We start from the raw sequence: 24,397 nt of genomic DNA, 5'->3' as shown, positions 1-24,397 counted from the left end.
ATAAGGTTCACCTAAGTAATTCACCTCTGCTATTGCAGGGTTTTCAGGATCATAAGCTTCTTCTGCATAAGAAGCCTCTTGAGTACTGTTGGATGCAGCTTGCATTCCATTCAGACTCTGAGAAATCATATTGACTTACTGAGTCAATATTTTGTTCTGAGCCAATATGGCATTCAGAGTATCAACTTCAAGAACTCCCTTTTTCATAGGCATCCCATTACTCACAGGATTCCTCTCAGAAGTGTACATGAACTGGTTATTAGCAACCATGTCAATGAGTTCTTGAGCTTCTGCAGGTGTTTTCTTTATGTGAATGGATCCACCTGCAGAAGTATCCAATGACATCTTTGATAGCTCAGATAAACCATCATAGAATATATCCAGGATGGTCCATTCTGAAAGCATGTCAGAAGGACACTTTTTGGTCAACTGTTTGTATCTTTCCCAAGCTTCATAGAGGGATTCACCATCTTTTTGTTTGAAGGTTTGAACATCCACTCTAAGCTTGCTCAGCTTTTGAGGAGGAAAGAACTTGGCTAAGAAAGTCGTGACCAGCTTGTCCCAAGAGTTCAGGCTATCTTTGGGTTGAGAATCCAACCACACTCTAGCTCTGTCTCTTACAGCAAAAGGGAAAAGCATGAGCCTGTAGACTTCAGGATCTACTCCATTAGTCTTAACAGTATCACATATCTGCAAGAATTCAGTCAAGAACTGAAAAGGATCTTCAGATGGAAGTCCATGGAACTTGCAGTTCTGCTGCATCAAAGAAACTAGCTGAGGTTTCAGCTCAAAGTTGTTTGCTCCAATGGCAGGAATGGAGATGCTTCTTCCATGTAAATTGGAATTAGGTGCAGTAAAGTCACCAAGCATTCTCCTTGCATTATTGTTGTTGGGTTCGGCTGCCATCTCCTTTACTTGTTCGAAATTTTCAATAAGGTTGTCTCTGGATTGTTGTAATTTAGCTTCTCTTAGTTTTCTCTTCAGAGTCCTTTCAGGTTCTGGATCAACTTCAACAAGAATGCCTTTTTCTTTGTCCCTGCTCATAAGAAAGAGAAGAGAAAAAGAAAAGAAGAGGAATCCTCTATGTCACAGTAAAGAGGTTCCTTAATGTTAGTAGAAAAAGAAAAGGAATAACTGTGAAGAAGAAAGAAGAAAAAAATTCGAACACAGATAGAAGAGGGGGTTCGAATTTGGTGAGTGATGTGAGAAAGAGATGTTAGTAGATGAATAAATAAATAGAAGGGGATGAGAGGAGGAGAGAATTTTCGAAAATAATTTTTGAAAAAGAGTTAGTGATTTTCGAAAATTGTTTTTGAAAAAGGTTAGTAGTTTTTCGAAAATTCAAATAAAAAATAAAATAATTAGTTAATTAAAAAGAAATTTTGAAAAAGGTGGAAGATATTTTCGAAAATTAGAGAGAGAGAGAGTTAGTTAGGTGGTTTTGAAAAAGATAAGAAACAAACAAAAAGTTAGTTAGTTAGTTAAAACAAATTTTGAAAATCAATTTTTGAAAAGATAAGAAGATAAGAAGTTAGAGAAGATATTTTGAAATCAAATTTTTGAAAAAGATAAGAAGATATTTTTTAAAAGATATGATTGAAATTAGTTTTGAAAAAGGTTTGATTTTTAAAATCACAATTAATGACTTGATTCACAAGAAATCACAAGATATGATTCTAGAACTCAAAGTTTGAATCTTTCTTAACAAGCAAGTAACAAACTTGAAATTTTTTGAATCAAAACATTAATTGTTATTGTTATTTTCGAAAATTATGATGTAAAATTAAGAAAAAGATTTTTGAAAATATTTTTAAAATGTTTCAAAAATAACAAAAAAATTGAAAAAAGATTTGATTTTTGAAAAAGATTTTGAAAAAGATAAGATTTTTTTAAATTGAAAATTTGATTTGACTCATAAAAACAACTAGATTTTAAAAATTTTTGAAAAAGTCAAATCTAATTTTCGAAATTTTAAGAGAGAAAAAGGGAAAGATATTTTTTGATTTTTGAATTTTTATGATGAGAGAGAAAAACAAGAAAAATGATGCAATGCATGAAAGTTATGGATCAAAACAATGAATGCATGCAAGAATGCTATGAATGTCAAGATGAACACCAAGAACACTACGAAGATCATGATGAACATCAAGAACACATTTTTGAAAAATTTTTAATGCAAAGAAAACATGCAAGACACCAAACTTAGAATTCTTTAATGCTTAGACATAAAGAATTCAGGAATGCATATGAAAAACAAGAAAAGACACAAAACATGCAAATGCAAAGATCAAACAAGAAGACTTACCAAGAACAACTTGAAGATCATGAAGAACACTATGAATGCATGAGAGTTTTCGAATAAATGCAAGATGAGTATGCAATTGACACCAAACTTATTTCATGACTCAAGACTCAAACAAGAAACACAAAAATATTTTTGATTTTTATGATTTTATGATTTTTTTTGTATTTTCTTTTAATTTTTTTCGAAAATCATTTTGAAAAAGAAAAATAAGGATTCCAAAATTTTTAATATAAATTCCAGGAATCTTATGCTCTTTAGTCTAAAGCTCCAATCAAAGGGTTAGGCATGGCTTAATAGCCAGCCAAGCTTTAGTATGTAAATTACATCCATTGAGGTGATTAGTTGAAGACCAATCCCAAAGCAGTTTGGGTATGGCTTTACAGCCAGATAGGATTCAACATGTTTCATGAAACACTAGAATTCATTCTTAAAAATTCTGAAGAAGAAATAATATTTTTGAAAACATTTTTATTTTTTTTTTTCGAAAACAAAGGAGAAATTTTTGAAAGATTTTTGAAAAATTTTTGGAAATAAAATAAGAAGAAAATTACCTAATCTGAGCAACAGGATGAACCGTTAGTTGTTCAAACTCGAAAATCCCCGGCAACGGCGCCAAAAACTTGGTGCACAGAAATTGTGATTACACTTTGATTTTATAAAATTCATTGCTCTTTCTTTCCCTGGCAATGGCACCAAAAACATGATGCCAATACCATGGTTCACAACTTCGCACAACTAACCAGCAAGTGCAATGGGTCGTCCAAGTAATACCTTACCTGAGTAAGGGTCGAATCCCACGGAGATTGTTGGTATGAAGCAAGCTATAGTCACCTTGTAAATCTCAGTCAGGCGGATATAAAATAGTAATGGGGTTTTCGAAATTCATTAATAAAATAAGGATAGAAATACTTATGTAAATCATTGGTGAGAATTTCAGATAAGTGTGTAGAGATGCTTTCGTTCCTCTGAACCTCTACTTCCCTGCTGTCTTCATCCAATCAATCTTACTCCTTTCTATGGCTGGCTTTATGTAAGGATGTCACCGGTGCCAATGGCTACTTTCGATCTCTCTCGGAAAAATGGTCCAAATGCTCTGTCACAGCACGGCTAATCGTCTGGAGGCATCACCCTTGTCGTTGGTTGCATCCTATTCCTCTCTGTGAAAATGATCCGATGCGCTGTCACTGCATGGCTAATCATCTTGGAGGTTCTCGATCATACTGGAATAGGATTTACTATCCTTTTGCGTCTGTCACTATGCCTAACACTCACGAGTTTTGAGTACGTCACAGTCATTCAATCCCAAAGTCCTACTCGGAATACCACGGACAAGGTTTAGACTTTCCGGACTCTCATGAATGCCGCCATCAATCTAGCTTATACCACGAAGATTCTGATTAAGAGATCTAAGAGATACTCATTCAATCTAATGTAGAACGGAAGTGGTTGTCAGGCACGCGTTCATAGGGAATGATGACGATTGTCACGTTCATCACATTCAGGTTGAAGTGTGAATGAATATCTTAGAAGCGGAATAAGTTGAATTGAATAGAAAAACAGTAGTTCTTTGCATTAATCTTTGAGGAACAGCAGAGCTCCACACCTTAATCTATGGAGTGTAGAAACTCTACCGTATGAAAATACATAAGTGAATAAAGGGTAAGCATGGCCGAATGGCCAGCCTCCCATGGAGGTCTAGAGATCTAAAAATGATCAAAAGATGTCTAATACAATAGTAAAAAGTCCTATTTATAATAAACTAGCTACTAGGGTTTACAGAAGTAAGTAATTGATGCATAAATCCACTTCCGGGGCCCACTTGGTGTGTGCTTGGGCTGAGCATGAACTCTACACGTGGAGAGGTCATTCTTGGAGTTGAACGCCAGCTTTTGTGCCAGTTTGGGCGTTGAACTCCACTTTGCAGCTTGTTTCTGGCGCTGGACGCCAGAATTGGGCAGAGAGCTGGTGTTGAACGCCAGTTTGCATCGTCTAAACTTGGAAAAAGTATGGACTATTATATATTGCTGGAAAGCTCTGGATGTCTACTTTCCAACGCAATTGGAAGCGCGCCAGTTTAAGTTCTGAAGCTCCAGAAAATCCATTTTGAGTGCAGGGAGGTCAGAATCCAACAGCATCAGCAGTCCTTCTTCAACCTCTGGTGGCCACAATTCCATTTTGGCTCAAGTCCCTCAATTTCAGCCAGAAAATACCTGAAATCATAGAAAAACACACAAACTCATAGTAAAGTCTAGAAATGTGGATTTAACATAAAAACTAATGAAAACATCCCTAAAAGTAACTAGATCCTACTAAAAACATACTAAAAACAATGCCAAAAAGCGTATAAATTATCCGCTCATCAGTGGTGGCCACACCAAACTTAATCCTTGGGTTTACTCTTCAAATCAAGATATAAATTGTCTGTAAGCCTAGATTAAGTGGGTGAGAGGCCACACCAAACTGAGCAATTTAGCTAGTCTTCAGCCCATTCACTCATCATGATCAATGCCTTCATCAAGTTGTAATTCCGGAATAGAAAAAAATATAAAGAAAATCTAGCTACTAAAGCTAAAATCAACGTTCTAATCTGCAATTGTAAACTACCTAATATGGCAATGTAAGATAAAGGAGAGACTGACAATTAAACTACCTAATGCAACAAATTTTTAAACTACTTCGAAGAAAAGTAACTAAATCAAAAAGGATAAAGTATTGGGGTGCCTCCCAACTAGCGCTTCTTTATTGTCATTAGCTTGACGTTCCTTCATTTTCAGCTGAGCTTGTAGCTCTCTCCCTGCTCCTCTAAGGAGCCTCCTAAGTAGTGTTTGAGTCTATGGCCATTGACAGTAAAAATTCTCTGAGTCTTGTCCTCCATGAGCTCCACATGACCATAGGGAAACACCTTGAGTATGGTGAAAGGTCCTGACCATCTAGACTTCAGTTTTCCAGGGAAGAACTTCAGTGAACTCCCTTCTTGCTATCTTTTGGTCATGCTACCTTTTTGTGTTCTCTTTGTAGATTTTTGCATTCTCATATGCTTGATTCCTAAACTCCTCCAGCTCATTGAGTTGCATTAATCTCTTTTCTCCAATAGCTTGCTCATCATAGTTTAACATCTTTAACATCATAGTTTAACATCTTTAACTCCTTCCCATCTTTTCCCAGTCTTTGTGGGTATGGTGCCTTTGGCACATATGGCTTCAAGACTGGTTTTAGTGGTGGTGGAGTAGGGATTTCTTCTTCATCCTTGTTCCCATGCTTTGCTGCAACTTCTTCATGCTTGTCTTTGCTTGGGGTTCCTTCTTCTACAACCTTCCCACTTCTTAGAGTAATGGCCTTGCATTCCCCTCTTGGGTTAGCCATAGTATCACTAAGAAATGTGTGTGTGGGAAGTGGGATTTACTTGGATAAAATCGCCACTTGTGCCTCCAACTTTGAGATTGCTGCACCTTGATTTTTCATAATCGACCTGTATTCCTCTTGATTAGCATCTATCCTTCTGTATGTTTGTGCTTGTTTGTCCATGAGGGTGGAGACTACTCCTGTAATTTGTGAGGATAGTTGTGCTATTGCAGCTTCCATCTTCTCAAAATTGCTCTTGATTTCTCATGGTTGCATAGTTGAGGATGGTGCATCTTGGTTGAGGTTGTTGTGTGTGGGCTGGTTACTATGGTATGATGTGTTTTGTGAGTTATGGTAGGGTCTATGGTTCCCTGTTTGATGGTTGGGGTTGTGGTTGAAATGTTGATTTGATGAATAGGGCCTGTTGTGGTCCTAGTTGTGGTTTTGTTGATTTCCCCACCCAAAGTTTTGGGTGGTTCTTCCAACCTGGGTTGTATGTCTTAGAGTGTGGGTCATATAGTGGTCTGGATGAATTGTTCACATAATTAGCTTGTTCCCAGTCACCTTCAGATCCTGGTGCATTCCCTTCTTATTGAGGAGTTTGGTCCTAAATAACTGAGGCTTGGTTAGCCTCCATCCTTTTTGTTAGAGCTGCTATTTGAGCTGTAATTGCTTTGTTTTGAGCTAGCAAAGCGTCTACAAAGTTGAGCTCTAGCACTCCTTTTTTCTGAGTCCTTTCTGAAGCATAGAAATACTCATTTTTAGCTACAGTTTCAATGACATCTATGGCCTCTTCAATGGTTTTCTTCTTTTTGAGTGAGCCTCCTAAAGAATGATCCACAGCCTTCTTTGCTTCATAGGATAGTCCCTCATAAAAGATGTGTAGTTGTATCCGTTTATTGAACATTGCTGGTGGGCATCTTTTTGTCAGATCTTTGAATCTCTCCCAGGCCTCATAGAGTGTTTCTCTATCTTGTTGTCTGAAAGTTTGTACCTCAGCTCTCAGCCTAATGATTCTTTGTGGAGGGTAAAATCTTGCAAGGAATCTGTTCACGACCTCCTCCCATGTAGTTAGGCTATCCTTGGGGAATGATTCCAACCACTTTGCTGCCTTATCTCTGAGTAAGAAAGGGAACAAGAGTAGTTTATAGATGTCAGGGTGTACCCCGTTGGACTTTACAGTATCACATATCCTCAAGAATGTGCTGAGATGTTGATTAGGGTCTTCTTAGGCACTTCCTCCATATGAGCAATTGTTCTGAATGAGTGTGATGAGCTGAGGTTTCAGCTCAAAATGATTGGAATGAATTGTTGGCTTTAAGATGCTGCTGCCATAATTTCCTGGGTTTGGGTTGATGTAGGAGCCTAAGACTCTCCTCTCTTGCCCATCATGATTTACTGGACCTTCCCTGGCATGGTTATGAACTTCTTCTTCATGATGGTTCTCCATGTTCTCCTCCATGTTTGTTTCAAAATACTCTTCCTCTTCCTCAGTACCAACAACTCTTTTCCCTCTTACTTACCTCCTTAATCTAAGGAAGGTCCTCTCAGGTTCAAAGTCAAAAGAAGTTGAAGCCCCGCTTTTTCTACCTATCATACAACCAGCAAGGCAAAACAAGAGAAGAAAGAAAGAAAAAAATTGAATAAGGAAGTTACTCTTGTTAGAGTGAATGTTACTGTGAGTGGTGCAATTAATCAAACAGTTAGAAGAGTGGAAATACGAATGATAAAAATAATCAAAGAAGAAAGAAATAGAACTCAAAATAAATGAAGATAAAAAAAATTGCTAAACAAGATAAAATAACAAGGAATTTAAATTGCTTAATCTAGCTCTCCAATTGATTTAATCACTGTGAAATTTAAGCCAATCCACGGCAACGGCGCCATAAAACTTGATGACCGGAATTCACACCCCATTCAAAATTGGTGAATTAGTTCTTTTGGCAAGCGCACCAAAATTATCGTCAAGTAATAACCCACAGTGGAGTGGGATCGTATCCACAGAGATTGGCAAATTCGAGCAGTTTTAATCAATTGATGAATTAGTCAAGCGGATCAATAGGATTGTAGAGTGCAGGATTGTAATTGACATAAATGTAAATGACTAGAATATAAAGAAAAGTGATAAAGTGCAGAAGTATAAATGGCAGAAAGTAAAGTGCAGAATCATAAATGACTTGAATGTAAATGGGAATGGGGAATTGCTGAATGTAAAAATAAGCTGTAAAGAAATGGATACATAAGAATGGGGAAATTCATTGAGATTGGGAGATGTTGTCTCTTTGGATCAAGTCTAGCTTATATCCTCTTCAATCATGCAACTCATTGACCTCTTGGCAATCATGATTGATTGAGCCCCAATCCCTTAGTGACTCAATCTCTCAGATCTTGATCAATAGCCAATTCCTTGGTCTAATTGCTCTTGAAGAGAGATATGCTTGGTCCCTGATTATACCACACACCATTATTGGTCCAAGTAGAGGGAGGATTATATGTCACATATCCAAACACCAAAACTCAGATTCTACTCTAGTGTGAGAAGGGATTTCAAGCATGGTTTCATGTTTTCTTTCCCAAGGTTCCCATGAAACCCAATTGCATTCAATCTCTTTCCCAAGATAATTGAACACTAAGCATTAAGAACGAAATTCCTTCTAGAAAATCAAAGAGAAGATGAAGAGAAGAAGGATTTCACTTTCATTCATCCATCAAGTACAACAGAGATCCCTCTCTTAATGAGAGGGAAGTTAGCTACTCATAGCTCAAAAGGTACTCAAAAGTGAAGTGTAAAAGTGGATATAAAACTGACTGCTTAACCCCCTCTTCAGTACTCCTTGGGGGTATTTATACTACTCCTAGTAAGATAAAAGAATTACAAAAGTGAAAAAGGAAAATTACATTTTGGAGGGAAAAGAAAACACTCAATAAGCATGACTTCTCAGCTTGCGTGTGGCTGGCGCGTCTCTGGCGTGTCATGTGCCCTTCATTTCCAGCTTGGCGTGCCACGCCCAATCCTTCAAGTGGCACGCTTGTCCCTCTAGCAACCTTGGCGTGCCACGCCTTCGAATTCAAGTGGCACGCCAGAGTGGATTTCTTGTGTTCGCGTGCCACGCCTTCAAACACAAGTGGCACGCCCCTTGCCTTTCTCACTTCTCTTTGCCTCTGGAAACTTGTACTGGCATGCCACGCCCAATATCTGGCGTGCCACGCCCTTGCTTTATGCTTGGCTAGGCTTCTCTGGAAAGTTGAACTAGCGTGGCACGCCTAGGGTCTGGCGTGCCACGCCCTTCTTGTGAGTGAGTGGTTGCTCTATTTGGCGTGCCACGCCACGAACTCAAGTGGCACGCCCCAATGCTTCTCTTCTGAATGACACTAGCGTGCCACGCCTGGCTACTCAAGTGGCACGCCTAAGTGAAGAATGGTGAATGGCGTGCCACGCCTTCGAACTCAAGTGGCACGCCCCATGTAATTGACCTCCTTCATCCCCTCTGGAAAATTATACCGGCGTGCCACGCCTAAAGGCTGGCGTGCCACGCCCATGATCTTGTCTTGGTTCCAGTAGTTAGCATGTCACGCCTCAGCCTTCAAGTGGCATGCCATAGTGAAATTCTAAGGTTGGCGTGCCACGCCTTCGAAACCAAGTGGCACGCCCAGTCCTTGCTTTTGGTCTTCTGAGCATTGGCGGGCCACGCCTGGTTGCTCAAGTCGCATGCCCAGTCTTCAATTGCCTTCAGCCCCTTCTCTGGATTGTTGTACCAGCGTGCCACGCTATGCTGCTCAAGTGGCACGCCCATGGGTTTTGTGAACTCTTCAAGCTTGGCGTGCCACGCCTGGGTTCTCAAGTGGCACGCCCAAGTGACTTCTTTAGGCTGGCGTGCCACGCCTTCGACACCAAGTGGCACGCCCAAGTGACTTCTTTGGGCTGGCGTGCCATGCCTTCGACACCAAGTGGCATGCCATAGTGAAGGTTCTTCTTGGAATGGTGAGTTGGCGTGCCACGCCCCTTTGCTTAAGTGGCACGCCCATAGTAGTTGATGAGTTAGGCATGCCACGCCCAGCTTGGCGTGCCACGCCCTTTTTTGTGTCCTCCATTGTAGCTCTCTGGAATTTTTTATCAGCATGCCACGCCCATTCTCCGGCGTGCCACGCCCATATGCATGCTTTGAATCTCTTCTCTGGACTTTAGTACTGGCGTCTGATGACAAGTCATCTTAGCCTAGTTTCACTAGCCTTTTTCTTTTGTTTTCAATTGATTTTATGCACTTTCTTAAGCCATAAGCAAGCCAATTGGGTAGATTTCCATGTTTCCTTTGATTCAATCAACCATGTATGAATTCATGCACTTTCATGAGATTTTATGCTATAATTGTCATATATTATGAAAGAAACACAATCTCATGATTTGGGGCATAGCTTTGATTGTTTTGATTGATTGGTGATAGGTGAAAAGAGCTTTCAAGAAGGTTGAAGGAAGAAGGAAGGGCTAGGAGCAAGAGAGAACAAAAAGTTTGAGCCAAAGTTTGCCTCAAACTTTAGCTCAAACTTTTAAAAGAGTTGAAAACATACCAGAAAAAAAAAGCTTGAGCCAAAGTTTGCCTCAAACTTTAGCTCAAACTTTTGGAAGAATTGAAAACACTCCAGAGGAAAAAAAGCTTGAGCAAAAGTTTGCCTCAAACTTTAGCTCAAACTTTTGGGAGAAAAGCTTGAGCCAACGTTTGCCTCAAACTTTTTGGCAAACGTTGGCGCCACACTTGCACACCCTGGAGGAGAAAAGTTTGCGCCAACGTTTGCCTCAAGCTTTTTGGAAAACGTTGGCGCCACACACATTTACAAGGGGGCCAATGTTTGAGCAAAAGTTTGACCTCAAACTTTGGCTCATACGTTGGTAGCAGCAAGCTTAAGCAATCTGGTATAAAAAGTTTGAGTAAAAGTTTGCCTCAAAATTTTACTCAAACTTTTATGATTTCAACCCGGTTCACAATGGATCTTTCTCCAACTCCAAGAGCAATCAACCAAAGCCTTTATCAACCCAATTCCATCAAGAGCAAAGGCCCAATTCAAGGCTTGAAGACCATTTGAAGAAAGTGTATAAATAGCTTAGGATTTAAGTTTTTTGGGGAGCTTTTTCTTTGGCATTCTTGGAACACTTACAGAGAGCTCACCTTTACATTTTTTGTTGCTTTAGAATTCTAGAGAATTTGGGAGGAGAATTAATCTCTCTTCTTCCTTGTTCTTGCTCAGCACTCTTTACTTTTCTTGCTTCGGATCTTGGGTGGAGAATTGAAGAATTTCTGTTTCAATCTCACCTTGAGATCTTGTTTAATTTTCTGCTAATTTGAATTTCCTTTTCTGTTAATTGCTTCTTATTCTATTCTCTCTGCAATTTACACTTCTTTATTTCCTTTGCAATTGTTCTTGCTGGATCTAGGAAGGCAGTGAGATCTAGACTTGGCTATCTAGTCTCTTGAGTCCTGAGATCTATAGCTTTCAATTTCAATTTCCTTGTTTCATTGTCACACCAAGCTTATTCTCATTTTCATTTAAGATCCGGTTTAATTGAATCCATCTTTTACATTCCTGTTTGTTGAATTTTTCTTTTCCTTGTTTAATTTCTGCAAATCCAATCCCCAATTCCCTTTACGATTCAAGCCATTTACATTTCTTGCACTTTAAGATTCTGCAATTTACATTTCTTGCGTTCTAAGTTTCTGCCATTTAATTTCTTGCTCTTTAAGGTTCAACACATTTACCTTCTCTGCTCTTTAATTTACTGCAATTGTCCCTCTCCCTTTTAAATTTCATGCAATTTAGCTTCTGTCGAATACAAACCACTCAAATCAACTTTTGATTCGCTTGACTAAATCAACCACTAAACTAAAATTGCTCAATCCTTCAATCCCTGTGGGATCGACCTCACTCCCGTGAGTCTTTATTACTTGATGTGACTCGGTGCACTTGCCGGTTAGATTTGTGTGTTTGGAATTCGTTTTTCGTTTTCCAAAAATACACATCAGCGTCCCATGCCCAGCTCTTGGCGTGCCACGCCAGTGCGTTTTTGTGGCGTTTGCTTCAAGTGTCACGCCAGTTTCACACGCCCAGCTTCTTGTTTGTCTTCTACCCCATTTTTGATGCTTTTCTCTCCTGAAATTCAGCACAACTCATCTCAAAGTAGTGTACCATAATATTCATCAAATAATGCATGAATTGTACTGATCAAATGAGATTTATGCTCTTTTATGGTCTTCTTTATGCAAGAAAGAAGGGTCGATGATGCAAGTCATCAATCATCAACCTAAAGAAAACATAAAATAACAATGGAAAATAAATAAATATAATTAAATAACATTGGGTTACCTCCCAACAAGCGCTTCTTTGATGTCAATAGCTTGACAGTGAGCTCTTAGGGAGCTTCACAGAGACTTAGAGCTTAATGGTGGCCTCCCAACACCAAACTTAGAAGTTGAGTGTGGGGGCTCTACTTGATTCAGTGTTGAGAGAAGCCTTTCATGCTTCCTTTCAATGGTTACAGAAGAAGATCCTTGAGCCTTAAACACAAGGTAGTCCTCATTCAATTGAAGGACTAACTCTCCTCTGTCCACATCAATCACAGCTCTTGTTGTGGCTAGGAAGGGTCTTCCAAGGATAATGGATTCATCTTCATCCTTCCCAGTGTCTAGGATTATGAAGTCAACAGGGATGTAATAGCCTTCAACCTTCACTAAGACATCCTCTACAAGTCCATAAGCCTGTTTCCTTCAATTGTCTGCCATCTCTAGTGAGATTCTTACAGCTTGTACCTCAAATATCCCTAGTTTCTACATTACAGAGAGTGGCATGAGATTTATACTTGAACCAAGGTCACACAGAGCCTTCTTAAAGGTCATGGTGCCTATGATGCAAGGTATTGAGAACTTTCCGGGATCCGGTTTCTTCTGAGGTAATTTCTGTTGAACCAAGGTATTTAGTTCATTGATGAGCAATGGAGGTTCATCCTCCCAAGTCTCATTACCAAATAACTTGGCATTCAGCTTCATGATTGCTCCTAGATACTGAGTAACTTGTTATTCAGTAATATCTTCATCCTCTTCAGAGGAAGAATACTCATCAGAGCTCATGAATGGCAACAGTAAGTTTAGTGGAATCTCTATGGTCTCTGTATGAGCCTCAGATTCCTTTGGTTCCTCAATAGGGAACTCCTTAGTGGCCAGTGAAAGTCCATTGAGGTCTCTCTCACTGGCATTCACTGCCTCTTCCTCCTCTGTGCAATTGGCCATGTTGGGTATATTGATGGCCTTGCACTCCCTCTTTGGATTCTCTTATGTATTTCTTGGGAGAGTACTAGGAGGGATTTTAGTAACTCTTTTACTCAGCTGACCCACTTGTGCCTCCAAATTTCTAATGGAGGACCTTGTTTCAGTCATGAAACTGTGAGTGGTTTTACTTAGATCAGAGATTATGGTTGCTAAGTCAGAGAGGCTCTACTTAGAATTCTCTATCTGTTGCTCAGAAGATAATGGAAAAGGCTTGCTATTGCCAAACCTATTTCTCCCACCATTATTATTGAAGCCTTGATTCGGCTTCTGTTGATCCTTCCATGAAAAATTTGGGTGATTTCTCCATGAAGGATTATAGGTGTTTCCATAGGATTCTCCCATGTAATTCACCTCTTCCATTGCAGGATTCTCAAGGTCATAAGCTTCTTCTTCAGAGGAAGCTTCTTTAGCACTGCCGGATGCAGCTTGCGTTCCAGTCAGACTTTGAGTAATCATATTGACTTGCTGAGTCAATATTTTATTATGAGCCAATATTGCATTCAGAGTATCAATCTCAAGAACTCCTTTCTTCTTAGTTGTCCCATTATTCACATGATTTCTTTCAAAATTATACATGAACTGGTTAGTTGCAACCATTTCAATGTGTTTCTGGACTTCTGTAGGCATCTTCTTCAGATGAAGAGATCCACCAGCAGAGTGATCCAATGACATCTTGGACAATTCAAATAGACCATCATAGAATTTGGCAAAGAAAGCATTGACCAACTTTTCCCAAGAGTTCAGGCTTTCCTTAGGTTGTGAGTCCAACCATGTCCTAGCTCTGTCTCTTACAGCAAAAGGGAAAAGCATAAGTCTGTAGACCTCAGGATTAACCCCATTGATCTTAACAGTATCACAGATTTGCAAGAATTCAGCTAAGAACTGATGAGGATCTTCCAATAGAAGTCCATGAAACCTACAATTCTGTTGCACTAGAGAAACTAATTGAGGCTTAAGCTCAAAGTTGTTTGCTCCAATTGCAGGAATTGAGATGCTTCTTCCATAGAAGTCAGAAGTGGGTGCAGTAAAGTCACCAAGCATCTTCCTTGCATCTCCACCATTGTTATTGGGTTCGGCCATCTCTTCTTCTTTTTCAAAAAATTCTATCAGGTCCTCTCTAGGGTGTTGTGCTTTAGCTTCTCTTAGCTTCCTCTTTAGAGTCCTTTCAGGTTCTGGATCAGCTTCAACAAGACTGTTCTTATCTTTGCTCCTGCTCATATGAAAAAGAAGAGAACAGAAAAGAAGAGGAATCCTCTATGTCACAGTATAGAGATTCCTTTATGTGAGTAGAAGAATAGAAGAAATAGAATGAAGAAGGAAGAAGAAGAAGAAGAAGAATTCGAACACAGGGAGAGGGAGGGGGTTCGAATTTTTAAGAGGAAGAGAGGTGTTAGTGATTTTCGAAAATAGAGAGAGAAAAGTAGTTAGGTAGTTTTGAAAAAGATAACAAATAGTAAAACAAACAAAAAGAATCAAGTAATTAATTGAAAAGGATTTGAAAATCAATTTTGAAAAGATAGGAAGTTAGAAAAGGATTTTGAAATTAAGTTTTGAAAAAGATATGATTTGAAATTTATTTTGAAAAAGATTGAAAAGGGAATTAAAAAGATTTGATTTTTGAAATTAAAGTTGATTACTTGACTAACAAGAAACTAAAAGATATGATTCTAGAATTTAAAGTTTGAACCTTTCTTAATAGGCAAGTAACAACTTGAAAATTTTTGACTCAAAACATTAATTAGTAGTAATAAAAGTAAGAAAAAGATTTTGAAAATCAATTTTAAAATTTTCAAAAAACTTGAAAGAAAAATGAAAAAGATTTGATTTTAGAAAAAGATTTTGAAAAGATAGAATTTTTAAATTGAAATTTTGACTTGACTAACAAGAAACAACTAAATTTTAAAAATTTTTCACCAAATCAATTCAAAATTTCGAAAATTATGAGTAAAATAGGGGAAAGATATTTTTTTATTTTTGAAATTATTGAGGAAAGAGAAAAATAACTAAATTAATGCAAAACATAAGAAATTAAAATCAAAACAACTAATGCATGCAAGAACACGTTGAATGCCAAGATGAACACCAAGAACACTTTAAAGATCATGATGAACACCAAGAACATGTTTTTGAAAAATTTTTAAGAAAAGAAAAACATCCAAGACACCAAACTTAGAAATTTTTTATCTATAGACACTAATAATTCAAGAATGTATATGAAAAACAAGAAAAGACACAAAACACGAAAATGTAAAGATCAAACAAAGACAATCATCAAGAACAACTTGAAGATCAATGAAGAACACATGCATGAATTTTCAAAAATTTTAAGAGAATTAAAAAGATGCAATTGACACCAAACTTAAAACATGACATAAGACTCAAACAAGAAACACAAATTTTTTGGTTTTTATGATTTTATTAATTTTTTTGTATTTTTTTTCAAAAATTATTTTGGAAAAAGAAAATAAAGAAATTAAAAATTTTTAATAAGAATTCCAAGAATCATGCAATGTTAGTCTAAAGATCTGGTCCAAAAGATTTAGACATGGCCAATGGCCAGCCAAGCTCTAAGAGAAAGCTTCGGTCCAAAAGATTTAGATATGGCCAAATAGCCAGCCAAGCTTTAGCAGAGCATTACATACAACAGCCAAATTGATGGGAACCAAAAGGCTCTTGCAGAGATAAGTGGAAACTTCGGTCCAAAAAAGTTAGAAATGGCTTAGCAGCCAGCCAGGCTTCACATATTATCTGAAACTCTAGAATTCATTCTTAAGAACTTTGAAGAACACATATTTATATTTTTTTTGAAATTAAATAAAAATTAAATAGCTTAAACATAAAATAAAAGTACCTAATCTAAGCAACAAGATGAACCTTCAGTTTTCCAAACTCGAACAATCCTCGGCAACGGCGCCAAAAACTTGGTGCACGGAAATCGTGATTCACACTTTTCACATCTCCGCACAACTAACCAGCAAGTGCACTGGGTCGTCCAAGTAATACCTTACATGAGTAAGGGTCGATCCCACAAAGATTGTCGGCTTGAAGCAAGCTATGGTCATCTTGTAAATCTCAGTCAAGCGGATTCAAATGGTTATGAGGTTTTGATAATTAAAATATAAATAAAACATAAAATAAAATAAAGTTACTTATGTAATTCATTGGTGGAAATTTCAGATAAGCGTCTGAAGATGCTTTGTTACTTCTGAACCTCTGCTTTCCTATTGCCTTCTTTCAATCATGCGTGCTCCCTTCCATGGCAAGCTGTAAGATCCTCTTAGTGAAAATGGTCCTATACGGCTTTTGCACGGCTAATCAACTGTCGGATTTCTCGTCTTTGATGAAAAATACCAGGTACAGCTACCGCATGGCTAATCATCTGTCGGTTCCTGCTAGCGTCAGAATAGAATCCATTGATCCTTTTGCACACTGTCACTGCGCCCAACATTCGCAGGTTTGAAGCTCGTCACAGTCATCCCTTCCCGGATCCTACTCGGAATCCCACAGACAAGGTTTAGACATTTCGGATTCCAGGAATGCTGCCAATGATTCTAGCCTATACCACGAAGATACTAATCTCACGGACTCGGTCCGTGTATTAGATATCCAAGAGAATATACTCCGGCTGTCGTCCAATGACTACGTTGAATATCATGTAGACCGCTTTGTGGTTGTCAGGCATGCGGATCTTGGCTACATGAGTAACGAAGATTGGGTAATTGTCACGGGTCACCCCTTCATTCTGACTTAACTAAATTAAGTATGAGAGTATATCTTGGAGAAGAAGTAGGCGTGAATTGAAAGAAAAACAATAGTACTTGCATTAATTCATGAAAAACAGTAGAGCTCCACACCTTAATTTATAGGGTGTAGAAACTCCACCGTTAAAAATACATAAGTGAAAAAGGTCTAGGCATGGCCAAATGGCCAGCTTCTCCAAACGTGAACAATGTTCTATGATAGCATATCAAAGATCAAAAGTGATCAAAGATCAAAAGTTATTCCCAAGACTGAAAAAACTAAGTGCAGATAGTGCAGAAATCCACTTCTGGGGCCCACTTGGTGTGTGCTTGGGCTGAGCATTGAAGCTTTTCGTGCATAGGCTGTTCCTGGAGTTAAACACCAGCTTTGGTGCCAGTTTAGGCGTTTAACTCCAACTCTGGTGCCAGTTTTGGCGTTTTACACCAAGGTGTTTTAGGCTATCTTTGAACGTCAGTTTGGGCCATCAAATCTCGGGCAAAGTATAGACTATTATATATAGCTGGAAAGCCCAGGATGTCTACTTTCCAACGTAATTGAGAGCACACCAAAATAATTAAAATACCATGTGCATTGAAATGTTTATGTTTTTTTTATAAAAAATCCGTTTTAATAAATAAATAAGGGGACAAAATTACCCCAGTATTGAGTTTAGTAAAGAAATCAATGCACATGGAATAAAATCAAAAAATAATTTGGTACATGGGTATGTGATACAAAAGTGGGAAAATTATGGGAACCTAGGCAAAATTTTAAAATTGTATAGAGTATGTATATGTTAGGTGAGATCTTAGACTAATCAAGGATTTAATTTATAGCTCACTTAGCCTTATATATATATCCTCACCTTTACCTTAGCCCTACTACAACCTTGAAAATGACCTCATAATGTTTGCATGTATACATTAAATATTTGTTGATTGATTAGATGAAAAAAAAGTTTTAGAAAGCATGACTAGAAAAGAATAGAGTGTGATGAGCGGATAATTTATACGCTTTTTGGCATTATTTTTAGTATGTTTTTAGTAGAATCTAGTTACTTTTAGGGATGTTTTTAATAGATTTTATGTTAAATTCACATTTCTGGACTTTACTATGAGTTTGTGTGTTTTTCTGTGATTTCAGGTATTTTCTGGCTGAAATTGAGGGACTTGAGCAGAAATCAGATTCAGAGGTTGAAAAAGGACTGCTGATGCTGTTGGATTCTGACCTCCCTGCACTCAAAGTGGATTTTATGGAGCTACAGAACTCGAAATGGCGCGCTTCCAATTGCGTTGGAAAGTAGACATCCAGGGCTTTCCAGCAATATATAATAGTCCATACTTTGGCCAAGAATAGATGACGTAAACTGGCGTTCAACGCCAGCTTTCTACCCAAATCTGGCGTCCAGCGCCAGAAAAGGAGCCAAAACTAGAGTTGAACGCCCAAACTGGCACAAAAGCTGGCGTTCAACTCCAAGGAGGACCTCTGCACGTGAAACACTTAAAGCCCAGCCCAAGCACACACCAAGTGGGCCCCGGAAGTGGATTTATGCATCAATTACTTACTTCTGTAAACCCTAGTGACTAGTTTATTATAAATAGGACCTCTTACTATTGTATTTGACATCTTTGGATTACCTTATGATCCTTTGATCACGATTTAGGGGGCTGGCCATCTCGGCCATGCCTGGACCTTTCACTTATGTATTTTCAACGGTAGAGTTTCTACACTCCATAGATTAAGGTGTGGAGCTCTGCTGTTCCTCAAAGATTAATGCAAAGTACTACTGTTTTCTATTCAATTCTTCTTATTTCGTTTCTAAGATATCCATTCGCACCCAAGAACGTGATGAAGGTGATGATTATGTGTGACGCTCATCATCCTTCTTCCTTATGAACGCGTGCCTGACAAACACTTCCGTTCTACATGAAATCAAGCTAGAATGAATATCTCTTAGATCTCCTAACCAGAATCTTCGTGGCGTAAGCTAGAATGATGGCGGCATTCAAGAGAATCCGGAAGGTCTAAACCTTGTTTGTGGTATTCCAAGTAGGATTCAATGATTGAATGACTGTGACGAGCTCCTAACTCGCGATTGCAAGGCGTTAGTGACAGACGCAAAAGGATAGTAAATCCTATTCCAGCATGATCGAGAACCGACAGATGAATAGCCGTGCCGTGACAGGGTGCGTGAGCATATTATTTACTGAGAGGATAAGATGAAGCCATTGACAAGGGTGATGCCTCCAGACGATTAGCCGTGCCGTGACAGGGCATTGGATCATTTTCCCGTGAGATGACCGAAAGTAGCCATTGACAGTGGTGATGTATCACATAAAGCCAGCCATGGAAAGGAGTAAGACTGATTGGATGAAGATAGCAGGAAAGCAGAGGTTCAGAGGAACGAAAAGTATCTCCATTTGCTTATCTGAGATTCTTACCAATGAATTACATAAGTATCTCTATCCCTATTCTATTATATAATATTCGAAAATACCATTATGACTTTATATCTGCCTTACTGAGATTTACAAGGTGACCATAGCTTGCTTCCTACCAACAATCTCCGTGGGATTCGACCCTTACTCACGTAAGGTATTACTTGGACGACCCAGTGCACTTGCTGGTTAGTTGTATCGAAGTTGTGACAATTATGAATTAAGATCAGAGCACCAAGCTTTGGAGCCATTACCAGGATTTGTTCGAGCCTGGAGATCACAATTTCGTGCACCAAGTTTTTGGCGCCATTGCCGGTGATTGTTCGAGTTTGGACAACTGACGGTTCATCTTGTTGCTCAGATTAGGTAATTTTCTTTTTGTTTTGTTTTCAAAAATTTTTCAAAAAGCTTTCAAAAATTTTTCTTTTGTTTTCGAAAAAAAAATAAAATAAAATAAAATAATAAAAATAATATTTTCAAAAATAAATTATTCTATGGCTTCAAGATTTTTAAGAATGTATTCTAGTGTTTCATGAAACATGTTGAATCCTATCTGGCTGTAAAGCCATACCCAAACTGCTTTGGGATTGGTATTCAACTAATCACTCCAGTCCATGTAATTATATGCTAAAGCTTGGCTGGCTATTAAGCCATGCCTGACCCTTTGATTGGAGCTTTAGAGCATAAGATTCCTGGAATTCATATTAAAAATTTTGGAATCCTTATTTTTCTTTTTCAAAATAATTTTTCGAAAAATATAAAATAAAAATCCAAAAAAATTTAGAAAATCACAAAAATAAAAAATATTTCATGTTTCTTGTTTGAGTCTTGAGTCATATCATAAGTTTGGTGTCAATTGCATGTGCATCTTGCATTTTTTGAAAATTTCATGCATTCATGGTGTTCTTCATGATCTTCAAGTTGTTCTTGGTAAGTCTTCTTGTTTGATCTTGATGATTTTTTTGTTTTGTGTCTTTTCATGTTTATCATATGCATTCTTGAATTCTTAGTGCGTAAGCATTAAAGAATTCTAAGTTTGGTGTCTTGCATGTTTTCTTTGCATTAAAATTTTTTCAAAATTGTGTCTATGATGTTCATCTTGACATTCATGGTGTTCTTGGTGTTCATCTTGACATTCATAGCATTCTTGCATGCATTCATTGTTTTGATCTAAAAATTTCATGCATTGCATAATTTTCATGTTTTCATAAAAATTTCAAAAATCAAAAAAATATCTTTCCCTTTTTCTCTCATCAAATTCGAAAATTTGAGTTGACTTTTTCAAAAGTTTTTAAAATCAAATTGTTTCTTATGAGTCAAATCAAATTTTCAATTTGAAAATCTTATCTTTTTCAAAATCTTTTTCAAAAATCAAATCTTTTTCAAAATTCTTAGTTATTTTCGAAAATTCCAAAAATATTTTTCAAAAATCTTTTTCTTATTTTTATATCAAATTTTCGAAAATAACATAATCAATTAATGTTTTGATTCAAAAATTTGAAGTTTGTTACTTGCTTGTTAAGAAAGATTCAAACTTTAAGCTCTAGAATCATATCTTGTGATTTCTTGTGAATCAAGTCATTAATTGAGAATTTAAAAATCAAATCTTTTTCAAAACTAATTTCTATCATATCTTTTCAAAAATATCTTCTCATCTTATCTTTTTCAAAAATTTGATTTTCAAAATATCTTTTCTAACTTCCTAACTTCCTATCTTTTCAAAATTGATTTTTAAAATTTGTTTCAACTAACTAACTAACTTTTTGTTTGTTTCTTAACTTTTTCAAAACCACCTAACTAACTCTCTCTCTCATTTTTGAAAATATCTTCTCCTTTTTTTCAAAATTTCTTTTTAATTTATTAATTTTTAATTTTTAAATCTTAATTTTCGAAAATTACTAACATTTTTCAAAAACTATTTTCAAAAATCACTAACTCTTTTTCAAAAATCATTTTCGAAAATTCCTTCTCTCTCATCTTATTCTATTTATTTATTCATCTACTAACATCTCATTTCACATCTCTACCATCCTCACAGTTGTGTTTCTTCCATTATATTACATTCTTTGTCTTCCCCTCTTCTTCTACTCACACAGGGATCCCTATACTGAGGTATAAAGGATCTCTATTATTATTATTATTTTTCTGTGCCCTCTTCTTTATCATATGAGCAGGAGCAAGGATAAGAACATTCTTGTGGAAGCAGATCCAGAACCTGAAAGGACTCTGAAGAGAAAATTAAGAGAAGCTAAAATACAACAATCCAGAGATAACATTTCAGAAATTTTCGAACAGGAAGAGGAGATGGCAGCCGAAAATAATAATAATGTAAGGAAGATGCTTGGTGACTTTACTGCACCTAATTCCAATTTACATGGAAGAAGCATCTCCATTCCTGCCATTGGAGCAAACAACTTTGAGCTGAAACCTCAATTAGTTTCTCTGATGCAGCAGAACTGCAAGTTTCATGGACTTCCATCTGAAGATCCTTTTCAGTTCTTAACTGAATTCTTGCAGATATGTGATACTGTTAAGACTAATGGAGTAGATCCTGAAGTCTACAGGCTCATGCTTTTCCCTTTTGCTGTAAGAGACAGAGCTAGATTATGGTTGGATTCTCAACCCAAGGACAGCCTGAACTCTTGGGATAAGCTGGTCACGGCTTTCTTAGCCAAGTACTTTCCTCCTCAAAAGCTGAGCAAGCTTAGAGCTGATGTTCAAACCATCAGACAGAAAGAAGGTGAATCCCTCTATGAAGGTTGGGAAAGATACAAACAGTTGACCAAAAAGTGTCCTTCTGACATGCTTTCAGAATGGACCATCCTAGATATATTCTATGATGGTTTATCTGAGCTATCTAAGATGTCACTGGACACTTCTGCAGGTGGATCCATTCACCTAAAGAAAATGCCTGCAGAAGCTCAAGAACTCATTGACATGGTTGCTAATAACCAGTTCATGTACACTTCTGAAAGGAATCCTGTGAGTAATGGGACGCCTATGAAGAAGGGAGTTCTTGAAGTTGATACTCTGAATGCCATATTGGCTCAGAATAAAATATTGACTCAGCAAGTCAATATGATTTCTCAGAGTCTGCATGGAATGCAAGCTGCATCCAACAGTACTCAAGAGGCTTCTCATGAAGAAGAAGCTTATGATCCTGAGAACCCTGCAATAGCAGAGGTAAATTACTTAGGTGAACCTTATGGAAACACCTATAACTCATCATGGAGAAATCATCCAAATTTCTCATGGAAGGATCAAAAGCCTCAACAAGGCTTTAACAATGGTGGAAGAAACAGGTTTAGCAATAGCAAGCCTTTTCCATCATCCACTCAGCAACAGACAGAGAACTCTGAACAAAATGCTTCTAATTTAGCAAATCTAGTCTCTGATCTATCCAAGGCCACTGTGAGCTTCATGAATGAAACAAGATCTTCCATTAGAAATCTTGAAGCACAAGTGGGCCAGCTGAGTAAAAGGATCACTGAAATCCCTCCTAGTACTCTCCCAAGCAATACAGAAGAGAATCCAAAAGGAGAGTGCAAGGCCATTGACATAAGCACCATGGCCGAACCTGTGAGGAGAGGAGAGGACGTGAATCCCAAGGAGGAAGACCTCCTGGGACGTCCAGTGATCAATAAGGAGCTTCCCTCTGAGGAACCAAAGGACTCTGAGGCCCATCTAGAGACCATAGAGATTCCATTGAACCTCCTTATGCCCTTCATGAGCTCTGATGAGTATTCCTCTTCTAAAGAGAATGAGGATGTTACTGAAGAGCAAACTACCAAGTTTCTTGGTGCAATCATGAAGCCGAATGCCAAATTATTTGGCATTGATGATTGGGAAGTTGAACCTCCCTTGTTCATCAATGAACTAAGTGATCTAGATCAACTGACATTGCCTCAGAAGAAACAGGATCCTGGAAAGTTCATAATACCCTGTACCATAGGCACCATGATCTTTAAGGCTCTATGTGACCTTGGTTCAGGAATAAACCTCATGCCCCTCTCTGTAATAGAGAAACTGGGAATCTATAGGGTGCAAGCTGCTAAAATCTCATTAGAGATGGCTGACAGTTCAAGAAAACAGGCTTATGGACAAGTAGAGGACGTATTAGTAAAGGTTGAAGGCCTTTACATCCCTGCTGATTTCATAGTCCTGGATACTGGAAAGGGAGAGGATGAATCCATCATCCTAGGAAGACCTTTCCTGGCCACAGCAAAAGCTGTAATTGATGTTGACAGAGGTGAAATAGTCCTTCAATGGAATGAGAACTCCCTTGTGTTCAAAACTCAAGGATCTCCCTCTGCAACCATGGAGAGAAAGCAGAAAAAGCTTCTCTCAAAGCAGAGTCAACCCAAGCCCCCACAGTCAAACTCTAAGTTTGGTGTTGGGAGGCCACAACCAAACTCTAAGTTTGGTGTTGAACTCCCATATCCAAACTCTAAGTTTGGTGTTGGAGAGTCTCAATAAAGCTCTGTACATCTGTGAGGCTCCATGAGAGCCCACTGTCAAGCTATTGACATTAAAGAAGCGCTTGTTGGGAGGCAACCCAATTTTTATTTATCTAACCATATTTTTCTTAATTATATGTCTTTGTAGGTTCATGATCATGTGGAGTCACAAAATAAATATAAAAATTGAAAACGGAATCAAAAACAGCAGAAGAAAAATCACACCCTGGAGGAGCATCTGCCTGGCGTTCAAACGCCAGAACAGAGCATGGTTCTGGCGCTGAACGCCCAAAATGGGCAATATCCTGGCGCTGAATGCCCAGAACAAGCATGGTTCTGGCGTTCAACGCCAGAAATGGCAGCAAATGGGCGTTGAATGCCCAAAATGGGCACCAACCTGGCGCTGAACGCCCAGAGTTGTGTGCAAGGGCATTTTGCATGCCTAAAGTGGTGCAGGGATGTAAATGCCTTGACACCTCAAGATCTGTGGACCCCACAGGATCATCTCAGGATCTGTGGACCCACAGGATCATCTCAGGATCTGTGAATCCCACAGGATCCCCACCCACCTCACCCTCTATCTCTCCATTCATGACCATCCCTTCTGTTTTTCATCCATACACACATCCCTCCATCTCCTCCATATCTTCTTCTTCTTCTATTCCTTCTTCTTTTGCTCGAGGGCGAGCAACATTCTAAGTTTGGTGTGGTAAAAAGCATAGCTTTTTTGTTTTTCTCCATAACCATTGATGGCACCTAAGGCCAGAGAGGCCTCTAGAAAGAGGAAAGGGAAGACAAAAG

General features: G+C 38.1%; 1 non-coding gene across 1 annotated transcript; it reads left to right on the top strand.

The window, feature by feature from the left end:
• The first annotated feature begins 399 nt into the window (after positions 1-399).
• On the top strand, positions 400-507 carry LOC112787162 (small nucleolar RNA R71). Its single transcript, XR_003194591.1, has one exon. It is a non-coding gene; the product is annotated as a small nucleolar RNA R71 (small nucleolar RNA).
• Positions 508-24,397: the final 23,890 nt, after the last annotated feature.

The sequence above is a fragment of the Arachis hypogaea genome, chromosome 20 (genome assembly GCF_003086295.3).
Source record: "Arachis hypogaea cultivar Tifrunner chromosome 20, arahy.Tifrunner.gnm2.J5K5, whole genome shotgun sequence".
NCBI lineage: Eukaryota > Viridiplantae > Streptophyta > Magnoliopsida > Fabales > Fabaceae > Arachis > Arachis hypogaea.
The sequence above is the reverse complement of the archived record's forward strand: the minus strand, read 5'-3'. Positions and strand labels throughout refer to the sequence as shown.